Consider the following 7886-nt stretch of genomic DNA (forward strand, 5'->3'; position numbering starts at 1 on the left):
ACTATGGAAATAAGCAAAGATCATCCGTACTGGGACAAATGTAGACTATTTGTCTGGGGCTTGCCGTAGAAAGAAAGCCACTGTCCTGGTGTTCGGCAGGGATGCAGAGGCAGGCAGAAGGCTGGGAGAGCTTTAGAGTGGGGAGAAAAAGAAGGAGGCCTCAGTTGTGCCCGGGGCTGGAGGGTGTTGGCTCGGGAAACTAGAAATTGGCACGCTAGAGCCGCTTCTGAGATCGCTTTGGGGTGTAGATTTGCCTCTCTCTGGGTGCTTCCGAGGGGAAGCAGGGGCACATAATAGAGATGCCAGCAGTCTTTGGTAAAGTCTGATTGTCTGCGCTGATTGCTGCAGAGGTTGGGGGCCACGGCTCTGTCGTTATGTATGGTCTGGCCATGGTCTGTGTGCACATGTAGTCTTTTACTGTTAATGTTCGGAACTCTAATCTAGCCTTTTACTTTTTTTTTTTTTCTTTTTTTTTAACGTTTATTTATTTTTGAGACAGAGACAGACAGAGCATGAACAGGGGAGGGTCACAGAGAGAGGGAGACACAGAATCTGAAACAGGCTCCAGGCTCTGAGCTGTCAGCACAGAGCCCGACGCGGGGCTCGAACCCACGGACCGTGAGATCATGACCTGAGCCGAAGTCGGACGCTTAACCCACCGAGCCACCCAGGCGCCCCTAGCCTTTTCCTTTTCTTAGGCTATCGAGGTACATTTTCAGTGTCGTGATTAAATCGAGGACCGCAGTAACATATTTGCCTCACATAGATAACAAATTATGTAAAATATTTTAGCTCAAAGTCGACTCACTTAAAAAATAGTAATGTCGGAAAAGATACCCAGACAAATATCCAGCCAGAAAATAATGAGTGCAATGAAGTTCTTAAAGGAAAATCCACTTCTATGGCCCTAAAATATCCGAGGACATCTCAATGTCACTGCCATTTCTCCTGGAGCCTTTTTTTTTTTTTTAAACCTAGTGTCAACTAAGCCTCTTTACAGAGAGGAGGGTGACCTATTTTAGATTTTTGCACCCCCGACAAGTGTTGTGCTGCATCCCTAAGAAGCAAGGAAACCTAGAAGGCTCAACCTAGAAGAAACCTTTGGAATAGTCACTGCTTCCCTGTAGCCGGTAAATGGAATTTTTACACTGCATGAGATCTTAGCGCCCCCAATATCCTGGCTGACAATGTGTAGCCTCTGAAATTTGGTGCCAAAAGAATCTTGCCTATCAGAGTGGCAAAGCGCTGGGGAACATGCTGTACTACTTTAGCTGTTACTTACAGCAATGTCTGCCCTCCTTCCTCCACCTCTCGCCGGAGTCTTTCACACACACCTCCTCCAACACCTCCATTTTCATGTAAATTTCTTGAGGGTAATGCAAATCAAGATTTTTTTTTTCCCTCCCTGAGCTCCACATAGAAAAAGACAGTTCACCTTATCTGGCTCGGAGCCTACAGTGACTGACTAGTTTTAGATTTAGATTTAGTGCCTTTGATTTATTCAGAATCCATTTTGTCTTAAAAAAAGTTTTCTCATGTGAAAGTATATTTTAAGCATGAAGCAAGCACAGGCATTCGTTTTTGAATCAGTTGAGTTTTATATTTGACTTGGAAAGACATTTCTTATCAAAGAAATATGGGAGATTGAAACCCAAAGAGAGCAACGTGATGTTCATATCATTTTCACGTATGAACATACACCTTAAAAACTCCCTAACCCCATACAGTTGGAAATGCAGTCACCTCTTCAGCAATGGGAGACATACCAAAGGTGCATAAGGTTACTGTGGTTAAGATGCATGGTCCACGGCCTCCATGTCTTATGCAGATGGCGTCTAGCTTCCAATGATCTGGTCACGTGTGTTAAATGAAAAGTTTCATCACTGCAAATGATTCACTCTACAATGGTCGAATGAGAAAGAAGGTGATTGCAATAAAAAAGTTAAAACCTCCCACTTAATTTATGCATGACATGACATGATCTTTGCCATTGGCTTTAACATATTGCAGCGAAGAAAATGAGGAAAGAGATGAAAAGAGATTGACAAAATGTTGATGATTGTTGAATTGAGTAATAGTGTTCATTGCATGGCTTTTTTTGCTTCTGTGTATATGTTTAAAATTTTTCACAATAAAGGTTAAAATAAGCTCCCATTTGAGAAAGGAAAGGTATGGAAAAGAACAAACGGGGTCACTGGTCCATCTGATATCTCGTTGCACAAAATTAGCAAGGACTTCCTGTCCTGCAAAGGATGGAAACTCCATCTTTTGACTAAGTATCTGGCTCTTTTTGGTTCTGAAATCAGGCAGGATGGCTCTTGTTCATTACTCTGGTCACCTGAGATGAATAATCCAGAAGATGTTCCTTTTGGTGGTTGTATTTTTGGTGAGCCATTTTGTGTTGACACGGGTTCAGAGTCTGGGCATTGCTTTAGGGACTTTGCAAATACATAGCATTGGGGGCCAACCTTGGGGTCTCTTGGGCAATGAGATTCCATTATAAATTAAGTAGATGTTGGTCTGTTTCCACTTTTGCCCTCCCATGGGTTCCAGGGAAAGATATCTTGTCAGGCAGCTCTTTGCCTTTGAGTCTAGAACCCAACGTGGGAAGAGTTCATTGGCTTCTCTCTCAAACCCTGCCTCAGTAAGTTCAAAAGAAGACAGCCTGAAGTGAGAAGGCACAATTAATCTGCCTCTTGCCCCAACACATGTTAATATTTCTCCAGCTGTCCCAAAATGTCTTTTTTTGTCCTCTCCTCCTGCCCATATAAAGGGACAAGTTTTCTTTGTTGACTAAGTTTTGCTATGAAAATGATGTCATCTGAAGCACGCAGCAGCGTGTGTAGGACGTGACATGGGTGATTTAGATTCTTGTGCCAGTTCCTGGTCTTATTAGGGCCTGACAATAAATGGATATGCAGACCAGCAACAGTCTGCGACCCATGCTCAGAGCAGGTCTGTCGCAGTACCTTCCCCATTTTAGATTCAGCTAATTGTTCCCAGTTGGTGCCTTTTAACGTCTTTCTCCCATATTTCCTATAAACCAGAAGTTGAATGTAAGGCAGCATCCTCCAATCCAAGTGTCATGCGAGCCCCAAACAAGAGCCACATTTTGATGTTAAATTTTCTAGTGGCCACATTAAATATGTAAACAGGAAGAGGTGAAATTAATTTTGATAATAGACAATATAAAGTATAATCATTTTAACATGCAATTGATACAATGATTATTAATGAGCAATTTTACTTTTCATTTTTATTCTAAGTTTTTGAAATCCGGTGAGTATTCTCTGCTTACACCACATCTCAATTAGAACTAGTCACATTTGGGGGCGCCTGGGTGGCTCGGTCGGTTAAGCGTCCGACTTCGGCTCAGGTCATGATCTCACGGTCCGTGGGTTCGAGCCCCGTGTCGGGCTCTGTGCTGACAGCTCAGAGCCTGGAGCCTGTTTCAGATTCTGTGTCTCCCTCTCTCTCTGCCCCTCCCCTGTTCATGCTCTGTCTCTCTCTGTCTCAAAAATAAATAAACGTTAAAAACAAAACAAAACAGAACTAGTCACATTTGAAGTGCACAGTGGCTAGTTACCTGCCATCTTGGACAGTGCAACAGTAAGTCTTGACTGCCTTCAGAGTGAACCTTCTCTGAAACAAGTATTCATAGATGGTGCTGGGTAACTCACATCGTATTAGATGGCACGCAATGTCAACTTACCTCACCATCTAAGTTAATAGGAGACACTACGTTCTTACCAAAGAACTGCTTGTTGTCTAACTTTTTCTCTAAGCTGGAACCCCGTGTGCCAACTAGAAATACAACAACGGAAAACACCGGAACTGGTTAAAAAAAGACCAGTGGGGAAAGAGCAGAAATCAAAGATTCTTAGATGATACAGATTCCGCTACAGACATTAGTAAGTTTGAGACATTTTAAAATGTGAGGATATGGGACAGACTTGTTCGGATATCCGTGTCCCATGATTGTCTCATTAAAGGTGTCCGTTGCACATATTTAATGTAAAATGATCAGCTGCTATGCAGGAGACAGTAATGCCCACCCTAACAATGTTAGCACGGTGCAAAGTTACAGCAAGACCTGATGCTAATTTTGTTAGTCTTCTATTGTAAAGACTGTAGCAGTTTCTTCAGCATCTGCATAAGGAAAAAAACAACCAAAACTTGTAACTTAAGAGCTTTAAAGATTATGCCAATAAAATGGATGGATGAGTTACACATGGCCTCTAAAAATATCTGACTGTGTTTTCTTTCGGTGTATGCATTCATCGTTTAATGATATAAAAAGCGTTTGGTAGCAATTTTGTTGATAAATTCCATATCATATGTTTATCACAGGGCCAAGTTAGAGGTAACTCAGTTTCTGCATAAGGTTGCTTCCCAGTAGTTTTGGCAAGAGACCTCAGTAATTCCCATTTCTTGAGCCTGTTCTGACCAGGATTGGCCTGGTGGCCCCCGTCTCAGGCTGCCTTTCTTCTGGGTGTCCTCGCCCCTGGGTAGGATGTGCCAGACTTCATCATCAGGGCCTCTGACCAGCTATCTTTCCTCAGCAAAAGGAAGAAGGGAGACCAAGAACAGGCAACTCCGAGAGAAGGAGGACTCAGTGCATAACTAGGGCACCAGCTTCCTGTCTCATTTCTCCTGGTGCTCCAGAGATCAGGCCATATTTGGGGGCCCTGGAAGAAGGCACTAAATCAGTTTCATTTTAAAAGTTAAGGTATTTATTGGCTTTACATAGGCCCACTCGTCCAAAGAGTTCAATATTCAAAATTTATTATCCCTTGGAGCTGGTCAAGCTCTCTGAGCTCTGAGGGCCGCCGAGGATTTTGGTGAGAACCTCAGAGGTAAAAAGTGAGGATCACAGATATATATATCTGGGTTGAGTTCCCCATCCATCAAGTGGGGATTGAAACCACCTTGTTAAAACGTTTTAAATTCTTTGGCTACAATTGCATACCTGACCACAAAATCCCGCTTTGCCTACTTGCCAGTGTTTTGGGAATAGCTTTGGTGCCATGACATAAATCACCACCAAAGGGATGAGGAAACGAAATCTGTGCTTGGATGAGCATGTGATTCTGGTTTACGGCTTCTGCTGTAAAGCCTTACAGTGCCCTCCCTGAAGCTCATTTCTCATTTTTCTCAGCATAGAGCATCTGCTGCTAAGGCAAATGAAAATCAGTTGGCCCCCAAAACACAAAAACAGAAACAAAAACAAAACCAGAGATCGGGTTTTAATCATCCTGTACCGTAAATGAGTTCATCGCTGTGTGAACATCGCTCGGAACAATTTGGTACACCATTTGCACGTCCTCTAAATTAGCATCGTGCTTTCCTTCCAGGGGCTGCAATGCCTCGCGTGTCTGACCTGGATTTCTGTTGCAAAACAGAGGGAGCAGAGCCGTCCCAGACCGGGAATGGGACAAAGCACGTAACCCCTTCTTTCTGTTCAGCGTAGGAGCATGCAGCCAGAGAGGCTGTGCGGGGCAGGGAGAGCTCCGTGGCATTGAATCTGAAGGCCCAGCTGACTCTCTCCACACAGCTCCTGCAGGCAGGGTGAGATGGGCTGAGACATGAGTCTGTTTCGTCTTGTGTAAAAACGGGGGCAAGGAGATTTTTTTTTTTTTTTTTTTTTTTTTTTTTTTTTTTTTTTTTTTTTTTTTTTGCAGAGAGGTGAGGGGACACACATCAAATAGCTGCCGTTTTATCTTCCTGAACTCAGTACCCTTCCACAGCACCTGCTCAACAATGTCTGGTCTGAAGTCAGTCTGGCTGCCTGATTTCTCAGTGCCCACACCCCACCAAGGAGATCCACTGGAGAGGACTTGAGAGCCCACAGTGTGGTGCCGCTACTAACCCATACATTCATGCTCTCTAACCGAGGCTCGGTTCCTGGATTGCCTGGTGATCCTTCTGTTCCCTAATCGGTTCTTTTCTTTCTCCGCTCATGCTATTTTTTTTTTTTTTTTTTTGGAATCTAATTTCTCTTTGAACCCACTCTGCTCTAACTTGATCTCTATTCTTGGCAAATGACTTTGACTTTTACTGTACTGAGAGCAAAGAAAAAGAGGCAGGGAACAATATAATGGGAATTCTCATGATTTCCTGTAGCCCTGTGCTTAATTCTATCAGCATCCCTGTTTCCCCCTTCTCTGTTCTCACTGTGGCGTGTGCTCGCTTCGGCAGCACAAAGACTAAAATTGGAAGGATACAGAGGAGATTTGCATGGCCCCTGGCAAGGGATGACAGGCGGATCTGTTCTCACTGTGGCATAATGAGCCCCCAGCCCCACCTCAAGGCTTTATCTTCCCTCTTTTTTGCTGGATCTCCTCCAATTTCACCTTCTTAGGACCTAGTCTATTCATCATCTACTTTCCTCAGTCTATGTTAGTGTTTCCCTCTTTTTTTTTTTTTTTTCTTTTCAACGTTTTTATTTATTTTTGGGACAGAGAGAGACAGAGCATGAACGGGGGAGGGGCAGAGAGAGAGGGAGACACAGAATCGGAAACAGGCTCCAGGCTCTGAGCCATCAGCCCAGAGCCCGACGCGGGGCTCGAACTCACGGACCGCGAGATCGTGACCTGGCTGAAGTCGGACGCTTAACCGACTGCGCCACCCAGGCGCCCCGAGTGTTTCTCTTTAAAGGAATCTTTGCCATGACCCCTAATTGCGTTCAGTATTTCCATCTCAACCAAAGAAACCCTCCCTGGGTCTGGGTTCTAGGTTGACATGGCTCGCAGCCTATGTTCTTCCTTCCCTTTACCGCCAAGCTTCTCAGAAGAACCCTGTTTCCTGCTTCATTCTTCAACCACTGCAATCTGACTGCCGCTCTCCCTCTTCGTGGAAACTAGTTTTGTCGAGATCATCTATGATTACTCTGTTTTCGTGCCCAATGGCCACTTCTAGTCTTTATCTAGTCTTTATTCTAGTCTTTATTCTAGGCTCAATCTGTTCGATTGCCCTCAGATAGTTCTGTTCACGAACTCCTCCTGTTTAAAATATTCTTTTTCTCATCTTTTGAGATTTCACACGCTCTTTGATTTCCTTCTACCTCTTTGCCTATCCAGTCTCAGGATCCTTTGCCAGTTCCTGTTCCTATAACGTGGCATTCCCCAGGCTTCTCTCTCCTGGGATTTTTGTCGCGTCTCAATTCATCGTCCTCCTGGTGGACTGCAACAACTTCCAAAGTGTCAGGGATTAGGGAAGCCCGAAGCCATGACTCCAGTCCAGTTTCACTCTGAATTCTAAGCTTCCACAGACTTCTGCCCAGTTGATAATGTCCCTTAAATGTCTCCTCAGCCTTTCAAGCTCAACGTGTTTACATATAAAGCTCTCAGCTTCTCCCAAATTATAATTTCCCCTATTTATCCTATCCCAGTGAGGGGAGCTACTTTTTACTCAGTTGCCAAAAACCAAAAAAACACTGGGCTTTGCCTTAGGCTCTTCCCTTCCCCACAGATATGCACTGTTGACATATCTAAAGGCAACATCAGAGCCCTACGGCTTTCATCTCTCACTGATTCTGCCTATCATCTCACTGAGGTAACTACCCCATCTGCCTCTGACCTCTACCTGCCCCGGGCCTGGCCGCTCTCCACCCCACCCCCTTGGGCGCCCACAGGAGTCTTTCTACCACCCAAACAAAATGAAAAATTCACTCCCCTGACTAAAGTTCTATTCCATGATGCTTGTTATGCTATAACAAGGCACTTCCCAATCCTTCTGCTTTGTGGATTAATAAGTTTTATTCCCCTGTCCTAATGTTCTGTGATTGAAAAAAACCCAAAAAACTGTAGAATGGAATGCCCCATAAATTCGCAGGTTACTGGCACATACTTTTGCCTATTCGTTTCCTTTTCCCAGGAGCAACTGTC

At 44.2% G+C, this 7886-nt stretch overlaps 1 pseudogene; it reads left to right on the forward strand.

Moving 5' to 3' along the window:
- Positions 1–6182: 6182 nt before the first annotated feature.
- On the forward strand, positions 6183–6282 carry LOC147575515 (U6 spliceosomal RNA; annotated as a pseudogene).
- Positions 6283–7886: the final 1604 nt, after the last annotated feature.

This window comes from Puma concolor, chromosome D3 (assembly GCF_028749965.1).
Source record: "Puma concolor isolate L17-30 chromosome D3, mPumCon1.1.hap2, whole genome shotgun sequence".
Taxonomy (NCBI): Eukaryota; Metazoa; Chordata; class Mammalia; order Carnivora; family Felidae; genus Puma; species Puma concolor.